General features: G+C 48.8%; 1 non-coding gene across 1 annotated transcript; it reads right to left on the bottom strand.

The window, feature by feature from the left end:
* Nucleotides 1-9,810: 9,810 nt before the first annotated feature.
* LOC146396494 (Nuclear RNase P) lies at nucleotides 9,811-10,110 on the bottom strand. Its single transcript, XR_014828593.1, has one exon.
* Nucleotides 10,111-13,889: the final 3,779 nt, after the last annotated feature.

Here is a 13,889-nt window from a genome sequence, read left to right as displayed (position 1 = left end):
TTTCAGGGTTTCCCTTCTCCAAAGATGGGCCCACAGGAAATTTATCTGCTCAGACTCCTCCATGCCTCTAACCCTCAACATCGCAGCAAAAAAGAAAAACCCGAAGTCATCAGCAGTCTGCAGGGCATCTCTAGTCCAGCTTGCCCTTCCTGCTACGCCGTGGTCTTGGGGTACCTGCATGTGCTCCCTGAAGCCCAAGCCCGCAGCCAAAGAAAGGCAGAGGTGAGGCAAAGTTCACAATGCCCCATAAATGCAAAGAAATTAACACAGAAACAGAAAATGAAAAGAGAAAACTGGGTAAAGAAGGAAAAGCAAATATTCTTTCACAACCCCCCCACCCCCACCCCCCCCAAAAAAGACTAAAAATCCCTGTCGTTTCCTTGTGGTTCCTAAGGCCATCCTTACACCAGCCTGGGGCAAGGCGTTACTCTAACTTGACCGTGGGTGAAGGAAGCAACACATGATACTGTCTTTGATTTTCTCCCGTGCAGCTCAGATAAGACTGAAAAGCTCAGAGTCGTTCTTCCCGAAAGCCACATGTGAAATGAATGACTAGTGAACTGTTGCATGCAAAGGCCGTTACGAATTCACCTGGGGCTCTGGGGGTGAAACTTCAAGGTAATGGCCACCTCTGCAGGGAAGCCAGAGTGGCCAGTCTGGGCACCCCCGTCCCTGAGCAGCCATTGGAGAGGGTCTGTGATCGAGGGTTAGCAAAAATCAGACATCTGTCCCCAGGAACTGGACTCTGAGTGAACGGTGTCACCACCTTGGTGCCGTTGTACAGTCTGTCCTCCTGGCAGATGATTCCAGAGCCGTGACCCAGCAGCGTGGCCCTTCATGGCTCCTTTGTTTCTGGCCATATTCCATACCTGGTCTGTGAGACCCAAATATCTTCCCTCGAAGCTTAAAAATGTCCACAGTTGCAGTTAACAATCTGGTGTTGCCGCTGCTTGGCTTGGGTTTGATCCCTGGTCCCGAGGAACTTCTGCATGCCATGGATGCAGCCAAAATAAAAAATGTCCAGAGTTAATGTCTGTCCCTGGAAACCAATAATCTGAATGATATTGAGAACTCTGAGCTCATCATACAGAAACTTTAGGATGAAATGAGGTCATGTGTGGAATCATGTATGTAACATGCCAGCCACAGTGTCATAAATATCCTGGTACCGTGTTAGCTGGGTTCCAGAATGTAAAGGGAGGGATTGTGCTACCCTGGAGGAAAGGCAGTGAAGCCAGCAGCATCTCTGATCCATACAACATGAGGCAGGACAGGGCAGCAGCAGGAATCAGACTGGCATCCACAGGCAAAGGGAAAGCCAAGATCAGGGACAGAGTCAGACCTAGGTCCCCAACACGACCTTCCTACAAATTTCTTTGTCTAGAATCAGACATAGAGGTTTAAAGTTTTGGCTGTGTTTTAGCTGCTGGGTCTGCCATAACCCATCACCGCAAACTAGGTGGCTAAAACAACAGAAATCTATTCTCTCACTGTTTTAGAAGCTTAAAGTCCAAAACCAGGGTACCGGCAGGGCCATCTTCCTTCAGAAAGTTCTAGAGAATTATTTTCTGTCTTTTCCAAATTTCTGGTGGTCCTGGCCATCCTTGATGTTGCTTGGTTGACAGCTGCATCATTTCCATCTCTGTCTGTCTTCACATGTTCTTCTTATTCCTCTGTCCATTTCTGTGTGTTTTCATGTAAATTTCTTATAAGAGCACCAGTCACTGGATTTAGGACTGCCCCTAATCCAGTATGACCTCATCACAACTAACCGCATCTCCAAAGACCCTATTTCCAAATAAGGTCACGTTCTGAAGTTTCAAGTGGACAAAATCTGAGGGAAACACTATTCAACCCACTATAGGTTCTAAATCAGGGATCTGCCTTTTCTTGGGGGAGGGAGTCCCTTCTTAACCCACCTTCTTTTATACACAGTGAGGAGGGGTGTGCCCAGGAGGGGACTTGCAGATGAATCAACCTTTGCTACATAAACTAACACTTTTCCTCTTACTGGCCATCCCCCCCGCCGAGACCATCCAGAGAATATGCCCCCAAAAAACAAAAGTCCCTGGCCTCAAGATGCTCCGAGATTATGCTCGGAGAGCTAGAGTCTTAAATAATCACAACACAAGCTTACTGGTCTTATTATAGTAATCCATGACGTGATCTGCAGGCTTTCCTATGACACAAGAAGCTTTGCCCCCAGCTTTATTGAGGTACAATTGTCAATTTAAAATTGTATATATTTAGAAGTTCCCTTATGTCACAGAAGGTTAAGGATTGGGCACAGTTCGATCCCTGGCCCAGGAACTTCCACGTGTGGCAGGCATGGCCAAAAACAAATAAATTTTAAAAATTGTATATATTGGGAGTTCCCTTCGTGGCTCAGCGGTTAACAAACCCCACTATGATCCGTGAGGATGCAGGTTTGATCCCTGGCCTCGCTCAGTGGATTCAGGCTCTGGTGTTGCCGTGAGCTGTAGTATAGGTCGCAGATGCGGCTCAGATCCTGTGTTGCTGTGGCTGTGGTGTAGGCCAGAGCTGTGACTCTGATTCAACCCCTAACTTGGGAACTTCAATAAGCCGCAGGTGCGGCCCTTAAAAAAAAAAAAAAAAAAGTGTATATATTTAAGGGGTATAACTTAATGATTTACTGCACGTGATGACGTAATCACCACAGTTAAGCTAATTCACACAACTTGTCACCTCACACAGTTATCCCGTGTGTGTGTGTGTGTGTGTGTGTGTGTGTGTGTGTGTCTGTGTGTGTGTGTCTGTGTGTGTGTGTGTGTGGTGAAAACACCTAAAATCTATCCTCAACAAATTTCAAATGTATGTGTAATAGAATATCATTGGCACTGGTGAGGTGAGCTGTAGGGTATGTTGCAAAACTGGTATGTTTGTGTGGAAGCGTTGAGAAAATTAGAGACAATACAGTTCATGGGGAGACAGCTGGCCCAGACGGAATGAAAGCAGAAAGTACGTCACCCGCCAAATCTGTGCTGCCATTCTCTCCATAAGTCACTTTTTTGGAGGGGGGGGATACAACTAGCTGTCAACAAATAACAATAGTAAAATTCCAAGCCTGGATCTCTTAGGCTGCATAAAAGTGGTCCAGATGTTGAGCCAGCCACAGCAACGACGCCCAAAATCCAGTTTCTGCCCCCTTCAGGGTTCGCGGATGCTGCAGCTGTTTATGGCCAACTTCAGACCCCCTCATCAGCCTCCTCGTCCAGCATCTGGTTTGGGTCAGGGGCTCTGATGCCATCTGGGCTCATCAATGGGAGCAGGGCCATGGACTCTTTCAAGAATGGGCCTCGGTACCAGGCAATTGGGATTTAAACCTGGATCCTTCCAGAGCCACCTCTTAGCTAGGTGAGCCTGAGCAAGTCATTTCACTTCTGTGAGCTTCCATCTTCTCTTCCCTGGGAAGTGAGTAGTAAGAGAGGAGGAAGGGAGGAAAAGGAGAGAGGAGGGGGAGGGGAAGGGGAGAGTAGAGGAAGGGGAGGGAAGTAGGAGGGGGAGGGGAAAGGGAAAGGAGGGGAGGGGAAGGAGGGGTGGGGGAAGGAAGGGGAGGAGGGTGAGGGGGAATCGGAGGGGAAGGGAAAGGGGAGAGTGGGGGGATGGGGGAGTAGGAGGGGGAAAAGGAGGAGAAGAGATGAGAATAATAAGAGAAGTTACTCCCTAGGATGGCTGGGGGGGCTTGAGTCAGCTAAGAAGTGTTTAGCACGGAGCCTGGCACTCAGTAACACTGGATAATTATTAATCCACAAGGAGGCACTCCATACAGACTAGTTATTGTCGTTGCTGCTGTTAATGTTGGAGCTGGCCCATTGCCCCCTGGTTTTTGCCAAGTTCTCTCTCACTGCACCACCTCAATGGGGCCATGGGCCAGGGGAGCAACTCCCAGACACCCCTATGACTCAGGTTCACTAACAGCTAGAAGGACCTCTTCCTAGAGGTACCCAATGCTGGAGAAGAGAGCCTTCTGGTCCAGCTGCTGGGGAGAGGCAGCCCACAGCCCACACATCTCCCTCAGCGGTAGCCACACACCTCTACCTGCCCACTAGGAAACCATGTGCTTCATAAGCCAAGCCCTGGCCTGCCCCGCTCATGCTCTAACCATCTCTGTGACCTAGACGCGTCACTTCAATTCCCTGCAACAAGAAGGATAACTGGATGCACCATGGTTCTCCCTATGGAAGAGGGGCCAGTCTAGAAAGCAGTCTGGAGACAGTAGCAGATGCTACTATTCATGACTCATTTGGAGGCACCAGAGACACACGGAGTGTCCCATGGCCAGGGCTCCACCTACCAAGGTAACAGAGGCAGTGGACGCATCCCCTCAGCAGGCATTGGGAGAGGGATGCACTGCCTGAAGACAGTTTAAAAACAATCATAAAGAGTTCCCTCTGTGGCACAATGGGATCTTCAGTGTGTCTGCAACACCAGGACACAGGTTTTATCCCTGGCCCAGCACAGTGGGTTTAAGGATCCAGCGTTGCTGCAGCAGGTCACAACTGTGGCTCAGATCTGATCCCTGACCAGGGAACTCCATATGCTGTGGGGTGGCCAAAAAGGAAAATAACCCAAACCAAAAAGAAACAACAATAAAGCTAAATAAAAGGCTATTCCTTACTATGGCCCCACACCAGCAATTCTGAACAACACCAGTAATAAATACTTCTGGGAACAGAGAGGGAGCAACATGCACTGCCACTGTCCTTGGGGTGCCATTGCCCCAGGTCCATGGCTCTGATCTCCTAGCCTGTATATTTCCTAAAATGCTCCATGTCAGCACTCACCCCGCCTCGTCTAGCATAATGTTCTCTTTCTCTCTGCCCCAGCTGTGGATGTCACTCATTAAGAGCACCTGTATCTGAGAGCCTTAACCTTGGGGCCCTGTGTTCCCTCACCTTTGCTGTGCTCACTCCTGGTCCTGTGCCCAGGGTGGAATCCTGGCCAGCAGAAGAGAACATAGCTTGAATATTAGTTGCACCAGCTCTGGGATCTTGGGCAACTCAAGTAGCCTCTCTGAACCTCAAGTACCTCATCTGTAAAATGGGGATTACACGTAGCACACATGCTTGGGAAGGTTGACCAAGATACTGCACATAAAAAAAAAAGAGTCCCCTTGGAGCTCAGCAGGTTAAAGATCTGACATTGTCACTGCTGTGGCTCAGGTCACTGCTGTGATGTAGGTTTGATCCCTGGCCCAGGAATTTCCACGTGCCCCGGGTGTGGCCAAGAGGAAAAAAAAAAGATATTGCACATGAGAGCCTTTGAAAGATTTACACAATAGCAGCCAACCAAATCTGCATGGCATTTCATCCAGGAGCTGCTTTTGTTTTGTTTTGTTTATCCATCACCATTTGTGTTATTCTGCTCAGCTCATTTTTTCTGGGTCACAGCACGTGGGTCAGAGCCTATGAACCTCTGCTCTGCTCTGAAGCCCTGTGTCCAGGGCATAGAGTTTTAGGTGTGCTCTGGCTAGTGGAGAGACACCAGCAGTTTCCCCTCACAGATTCTAGATCCCAAAATCCCACAAACGCTGCCTGAAACCAAATCCCCTTTGTAAGTCCATCACTGACCACAGGTATGAATTCTCCTCCTCAGGAGCCACTGATTTTTTTTTTTTTTTTCTTCTCTCTCTCTCTTTTTTCTTTTTGGCCATGCCTTGGCAGGCAGAAGCTTCCAGACCAGGGATCAAACCCTCTCCACACCAGTAACAACGCCAGATCCTTAACCACTAACCCACCAGGGAATTCTAGGAGTCACTTATTCTTTTCCTCCAATGCTGTAATCTTCATTCTCCCAAAATGATACCTGTGTTATTGATTTTTTTTTTAAATCTAAGGACACAAGCTTACATTTTCCACTTTGCCTTTGTCGTATTAGAATTGGCCTCCCACGTGAGTCTGTTGAGATCTTTCAGGATCCAGACTCTGCCACCCTATTAGGAGGCAAGAAATTCAAGAAGGAGGGGGGCGTGGTCAAGCCTGCAACTTCCCCCAGGAGGACAGGAAGCTTCAAGCCAGGCTTAGGGAACATCTGTACCCCCCGGGCTCCAATCCTGGGATCCTTGCCTTCTGCTCTGAGTGTAAGTTCAGGGCAATAACGAAGAAATTACGAGGCAGATAATGTTAGTGAATTTCCACCTTCCACTTTGGCGTCACCCTCTTTGTCCTTTACTAAACCACCTACCGCCACACTTTCAGCAAAGGTCATCCCAGAGTGTCCAAGGCCAGCTGACGCCATAAAGGGAATCTCAATATCAAATGCTAACACGCTTTCTCCTGAAGGGCCAGACAGTAGACGGGATCCGCTTCCCATCCACATATTCCGAGGCACAGCTGCCCAGCTCTGCCTCTGCAGCGCTGAAGCAGCCGTGTTTCAATAAAACTTTATAAACACAGGCAGTGGGCGGGACTTGGCCGGTGAGGCTGAGTCTGCAACCTCTGCTCTGGAACACGTTCCAGCCCCTTGGCGGGAGTGGGGGCCACAGGAAGGAAGTGCCCAGAGCCAGGGAGCCGGCGCCAGAGTGTCTGCTCTCAAGGGGTTTATAATCTACACATGTTCACGACTGATGACTAAGTACACGGATGGAATCGTGTAATGGTGTCCATCAATATCACACTGTCCTTTCATTCACTCTTCAAACACCCTGTGCGCCTGCTAAGTGGCAGGCACTCCTCTAGCCTGTGAGGACGTGGAGATGGGCCCCACCCCCCACCAAGCCCCCCTACTACCAGCAGGGCTTCTACCCCAGCAGTAGGGGAGGGAGCACAGGGATGAGAGGGTAGAGGACAATGACAAAAAGAAGTGGGGTCCCCAGGTCATCCCATACACATCCCTTCTTTATCCATCAGTGTGACTTTGCACCAGTCACTGAACTCCAAACTTCAGCTTCTCCTCCTGAAGAAGCAAGTACTAACACTATGCATCCCATAAACACAGAGAAAACAAACCAACCCTTCTAAAGAGCTAGGGATTGAAAAACAGCGAAAACAGAAAGATTATTTGGGTCCAGATGGACAGCCTGAGGGGCTGGAGCTGTGAAAATCATGTCAAGTCTTGTAAATGCCTCTTGATAAAAATTATGAGAAAGGAATTAACATTTAAAAATATATATAATATTTACCTAAAGGGATGGTTACAAAGCTTAAATGAGACATTTGCAAAGCACAGAGCCCAACACATATTAGATGCTGAATAAATGATAGTTATATTGATTTTTTTAAAAACTTCCTTATAAACACTATTCCTGACCATTCTATGCAATTCTGAGTTGTTTATTCCTTCCAGAACAAAGCATTTGTTTTTTGTATTCATTCACTCATCTAACAAAAATACAATTCATGGCTACCATGTGAATAGGCATCTTTAAAAAAAAGTAAGACCATTCTCTTTGAGTTTATGGCATACTAGAAGTGATAAACCAAAAGTAAATAAATAAAAAAGACAGCAAGGGAGGTTCCCACTGTGATGCAGTGGGTTAAGGCTCTGACTGCAGTGCCTGTGGTCGCTGTGGAGGCGCAGGTTAGATCCCCAGCCCTGTGCAGTGGATTAAAGGATCTAGCATTGCCACAGCTGAAGTGTAAGTTGAAGAAAAGAAGTAGGATACTTCCATTACCTCCAGAAGTTTCTTTCAAGCCACTTCTCAAACAATAACCCCATCAGAGATAACCAGTTCTCTCAATTCTGCTACCATCAATTAGCTTCGTCCACAAATGAACTTCATGCAAATGGATCTATTGTTTATGCGGTCTTATGGGTCTGACTCCTTTCATTCAACACAGTGTTTATAAAATTCATCCGTTATGTTACATATCCTAAGAGTTCATTCTTTTTTATTACTGTGCAGGTACCATCATGTATCTATATACTGATTTCTTAGTGAATACTGACAGTTTCCAAATTGTACCAATTTAACTCCCATCCGCAGGTTGCCCTAGGCCCTCACAAACACTTAGCATTGTCAGTCTTATACATTTTCACCATTATGGTGGACATTTAGTGTCTCATTGCTATTTTAATTTGCATTTCTCTGATAAGCAAAATTTTGAGCATCTCTTCACATGTTGATTGACCACCTGGAGAGCCTCAGTTGTGAAGTGCCTGTTCCGACTTTGGCCAAGCTTTTATTAGGCTCTTTTTCATTTGTTTATTGATTTGTAGGACTTGTAATACATCTGAGTTGATAAATACATGGAGTTGATCTTTATTGGCTTTAAAATTGAGCTCCACAGTCCTGGTGCCATAGCTAAGCCATAAGCCCAACACTAAGTTAGTGACAAGAACTTGGGTCTCCTGACTTCCATTCCACTGTTCTTTCTGTTCCTCAGTTTATTACTGCTCCCCAGTTTATTATAACGTGTACACATGCAAACTTGATATGGGGAAGATGAGAGGAGAAGTGGGGAAAAAATGAGTGCCACAAAAATGCTATTAAATTGTTCATCTTTTAAAACAGTAAACATCTGTGTTGTTACCCTGGCCCAGGTCCTGGAGAACCTACCTGATCCCTTATCACATCTCATAATGATTAAGTAAATACATTATCGTGACCTGTCACAGAGACCAAGTTTAAAGAGATCACGGGGATTATAGGGAAGTACTCTTTTCGGCCACCAGGTGGCAGACTCTGTCCGTTTTGCTACCTCTGCAGACTTTACAGAGACTCAGACTCCACAGAGAGCGGACAACTGACCAGTGTCTTCTCCAAAGTCCTGCTTAACAACCAGCTACTTCCTTTCCTTTGAGGTCCTCATGATCAGCGCAATACTGGGCATAGCATCGCCATTCGATCATAAGCAAAGTAGATGAATAAAAGCAAAGGCCCCTCTATGCTGTGATTTCTCCACAATCTTGTCTCCTTCCCAGGGGGCTGTTTGTGGAACATGAGAGTTTGCAGGAATAAGGGCACAGACAGCTTAAAGCCGTGCTCCCAGCCACACAGCAAGTGGGAGTCAGACCCCACGTAAAAATGCAAGCCAGGGACCAGAGCAATTAGTGTCCTAACCGTGGGTTAGGGGGAGGGAGCAAAGTGGGGTGAGGCTGTAATAAGGGGACACTCCTGCCCTGCGGGGGTCTGACCAAGTGCAGGCCAGTGAGGCAGCCTCATCTGAGAACACGCGCACCCCGATGCCTGCATCTGGAGAGGCCCTTTGACACCATCTCCACAGATGAGAAAACGGAGGCCCAGAGAAGGGAAGGGATTGCCCAAGAGCTGCCACTGAGGCCAGAACCCAGAAAAGGCCCTATGTCTTCTGAGAGGCAGCCCTGGGGCTCATGCTCCACACTATGTGTGGTATTTAGGGAAGGAGCTGATCAAAATGGTGCTAATTAGCATTTTGGTGATAATTTACCAATTAGCATTTTAAATCTTTTCCACCTTGCCTGTTTGGGAAAATGGACATGCCAACTTGTGCAGGACTAGAAAGAAATTGGAGCAAAATTAAAAGCAATCCAATGATGCTGCAAAAGGAACTTGAGTCATTGAAAAGCCCCTAAGAGCCTTTGAAAGTTCTCGGTCAGGCCCCCTTCTGCTACCCCTGCACCCCACTCTTATTCCCCGACCCAGCCTCCGCGAGAGGAACAGCCCGCAGATAAGAGTGACCGCTGCCAGGAAGGCCAGCTCCACGCTGCCAGGGAGCAGACAGAGCCTATTATCACCACCAGGTGGCGCAATTTGGAAAAGTCCATCTAGTATTATTGCTAAATATTTTGATTGTACTAAGTAATTTTTTTTTTTTTTTTTGCTTTTTGTGTACTTTTTGCGGTTTCAGTTGGGGTGGATGACGACAGGGCAGAGAACCAAGGCTCTGTCTTGTTCTATTTACACGGGCCTGTTAGTAACCATGCTTCAGTCTGTTCTAAGCTCCGGCTCAGGAGGCATCTGCCTTGTCCCTCCTCAAGGGAGGGGTCCCACAGCATCTCCTGCCCAGTCCACCCTCGCTCCGAGACCCGTTCTCTGGGAACTCACCTCCCCGAGGTTCAGGGAGGGCCCTGTTAGGGCCGCTTTTGCCCTAGTCTCAGACCTTCCCAAGGGACATGGGGTAGAGTAACTGAATGCACTCAGCTCATGGCTCCACTGAAGAGCTTCCCTCCACCCTACCTAACACTGCATCAGTCTATACATGTTAAAATGTGTACTAGATGCTAAACATTTTTTTTTTTTTTTTTTACCGCTGCACCTGCGGCATATGGGAGTTTCCAGGCTAGGGGTCGAATCCGAGCTGTAGCCACCAGCCTAGGTCACAGCCACAGCAATGCCAGGTCGGAGCTGCATCTGCAACCTACACCACAGCTCAGGACAACGCAGGATCCTTAACCCACTGAGCAAGGCCAGGAATCGAACCTGCATCCCCATGGACACTATGTTGGACTCTTAACCTGCTGATCCAAAATGGGAACTCTTAAGCTTTAATTTTTAAAATATAAATGATGCCAGGAAGGGTGCCCACATCTCTCTTCATGAAACTGAATCTGAAACTCAAGCTTTGCTCATGACTAGGGAGACGGAGATGCCAGGGGCTCCCCCGGTGACAGTGGCAGATGGCAGGCGTGCCTGCAGAACAAGGCCAAGGGTTTACAGTATGGAATGTCTTTTTGGGTTCTTTCCTTCTTCTGTAGAATGGCCCTCAGTCAAAGGCATTGCTCCCATCAGATCAAGACAAAATCTTTCTCGGTATCGGCTGGACAAATTTGTAAAGACTTACAAATGCCGGACGTTTCAATCACAACCACACTCTCATTTTCTCCCCCAGATTTGCTGACAATGCACAGGCTCTCCTCACCAGCCCCCTGCCCTCCTAGGGCCCCCATTCCCCCTCCACCTCCCCCAGCGGGCACTCCCTAGATAAGACTCAGGCTTTCCAACCTGCGGCGCCAGCCTGGGGGGGGTGGGCAGACAGCCCTGCGCAGCCCCTCCACCCGCTCCCCCCAGCCCATCCCTTCCCTGGCACCAAAACAGATGACTTCATCGACAGGGCCAGCTCCTATCAGTTCGGCCTCCCTGGGACCGGAAGGGGAGGGCGCCCGGAGGCAGAGGACAGCCTGAACTCTGCTTACTTTGGCACAGCCTGGGGCTCTGTGGACTGTCAGCCACAGTCTTCAAATCAGAGCCCAGGGCTTGTTCTGAGGGTTCCTGCCGCCTGGAGCCATCGGTGCCCCTGCACGTGGCCACCACACCCAGCCCAACCTCTACCCTTCTCTGCCGCACACTTGGGAACAAAGACAGCTGCAACAAGAGCTACCACTTAGCCAGCCACAGAAAGGCAGAGGGTCTCCCTTTGTCCCTTGAAATACATGCCCACTCCTGGTCCTGAGCCCCAAGCCCCACCCCAGACCATTTATTTCCATCCCCACTGGCCATCTCAATCCAGCCCTGCACAGGAGTTAGTCTCAGGCACTGTTCAAGTCCAGTGTCCAGTCTCCAGCTCCAGTGCCCTGCGAGGCTGTGGACTTTGCTGCGTGGAGCTCCGGGAGGCTGTGTTCTGCCGGCCATGTCACTGCTCTGGTGGCTTCACTGCTCCAATCACTTTCCAGTCTGGTCCAACGCTTCAAGGATCCTGATTTCTGCCCTGGCTGGTGGGGGCTCACATTGTCACTCTCAGAGGAGGGGCTCCGGAGCTGGGCTGCTGGCTTCCCACCGCCCTGAGCTCTGGAACAGAGTAAGTTGCCCAGCCTCTGTAGCCCAGCTGTAAAATGAGGATGGAGCTCTCAGAGCCGTGTTGTAAAGATCAAATAGATTAATAAATCAGTACTCTGTGCCCGGCATGCAGCCCTCAATATAGGTGGGATTTGTATCACCTGTCTGTGATCTGCCAGCCACCTTCTGCCTCACTTCCTCAGCCCCCACATTTTGCCTGAACCACCTTCAGGTGTACAAGTGGGGGCTCTGTGACCCACCCCACTCCCCAGGAAGCCCGCGGCTCCCTCCTGCTGGATCACAGGGGCCCTCTGCTCCCAGCCTCCATCCTCTTTTCCCAGACCACGACACACTGTCATTCCTGTAATTCCCTTCAGCCACCTGCTGACTTCAGGATGGAGAAGGAGACTTTGTCAAACAGGAGGGGAGAACTGCCTGGTACCCCACCCCCCGCTGCCGGGGAAGGTGCCAATGACGGAGAATATGCTGTAGGTCCCAGCAGCTCCCCAGATAAATGCTCTCCCCAGCCCCCTCCTTCCCTTTACTCGCTCCCTCTGCCTTTCTAGAATCTCCAGGCCAATTCACTCCCTCTGACCTTTGTGCAGACTCAGTGTCCCTGTGCGGCTGAGTCACCTCCCAGACAAACCCTGCACACCCCCTAGAGGTTGGAGGCAGGCAGGTCGAGGCAGGAGGGGTCTTGGACCATCCCACATGCTACCCAGATCTCACGTTCCTACCCATCTCCCTCTATTTGTGTATTTTTGTTCTTATTTTCATTATTCTAGGACGTGGATCTGAAAAAGATATTGCCGCAGTTTATGTCAGAGAGTGTTCTGCCTATGTTTTCTTCTGAGAGTTGTGTAGTATCTGGTCTAACATTTAGATCTTTAATCTATTTTGATTTTACTTTGTGTGTGGTGTTGGGGAGTGCTCTGATTTCATTCTTTTGCCTGTGTCTGTCCAGTGTTCCACTTATTGAAGAAACTGTGTTTTCTCCATTGTCTGTTCTCACCTTCTTTGTCATAGATTAGTTGACCATAGGTGTGTGGGTTTATTTCTAGAGTTTCTGTCCTATTCCTCCATCTTCCTCTAAATACCTCTGAGAGCTTCCTCCATTTTTATGATATTTAACTTTCTCTACCCTGGATTTCCCTGGATTTAGCATACCTCATCTCCCCCACGACAATTCCATCTATTGGAAGGGTAGTCTTTCTATCTCGTGCTCATGAACATTGAGAAAGGAGAGAGCCAGTGAGCTGTCCAAGGTCACACAGCTTGTTCCAAAATAGGATCTGGACCTTCTGGTTCTGGTTCTGGAGAGCAGGCCTGTATTCATCCAGCGGCTCCCAGAGAGGAGGCTTGCCCCCTCCTTTAGGGACAGCTGAGCCAGGATACCCAGGGCTGGCCTCCAAATTCCCCCTCCCAGGCCTCAGAGCCCCCAGGCAGGGTGATACCTGAAAACAGCACCCACTAATGCTTACTGAGGGCCCACCACACGCTGGGCATTTAAATCCCCCCCTGCCCCAGACAGTAAGACCCTCCAGGCCCAGTCTCATGTGATGCCAGTTTTCCATTGTAACGCTGGTCAACAGAACTGTCCCCTTTTGCTGGGAGTAGTGAAAACAGAAGCAGATTCTCTGGGAGGAGGAGGCTGTGAGGATGGGGATTGGGCTCCATGGTTCAAAACACTTTAAAACCATGACCTCAAAATACCCCAGCTCTGCTCCCTCATCTTTCCTTCTCTTTTCCTTTCTTCATGTCTAGTTCCAACCTCTTCTTGACCCAACATCAAATCCTAGCTCCATCCTAAAGCTTCACTCCTGTTTCTTCCATTTCTGCACTTGGTTTTCCCACCGTTTGATAGATTCTTTTCCAAGATTTCAAGATTCTGCCTTGGACTCAGGTGTCTGACTCTTTTCCATCCAGGCAGGATCTGGTTGGACTCGCCCAAATGACGGCCATCGCATGGCTGTTACTGTGGTCAGGTGGTCAATGCTCAGTGAAATAAAAGCCTGAGGGTAGAGATCCTGCCATGGCGCAGTGAGTTAAGAATCCGACTGCAGTGGCTTGGGTCCCTGCGAAGGTGCAGGTTTGATTCCCAGGCCAGTGCAGTGGATCGAAGGATCCGGCCACAGCTCAGATTCAGTCCCTGGCCTGGGAACTTCCATATGCAGCGAGTGCAGCCATAAAATAAAAAAATAAAATAATTTTTTTAAAAAGTCTGAGGGTTTGGGAT

This window comes from Sus scrofa, chromosome 14 (genome assembly GCF_054392235.1).
Source record: "Sus scrofa isolate SSC_HxYL_T2T_F1_AM1 chromosome 14, Sscrofa_HxYL_maternal_Yorkshire_Landrace_v2.0, whole genome shotgun sequence".
Lineage (NCBI taxonomy): Eukaryota > Metazoa > Chordata > Mammalia > Artiodactyla > Suidae > Sus > Sus scrofa.
This window is presented reverse-complemented; position numbering and strand designations above follow the sequence as displayed.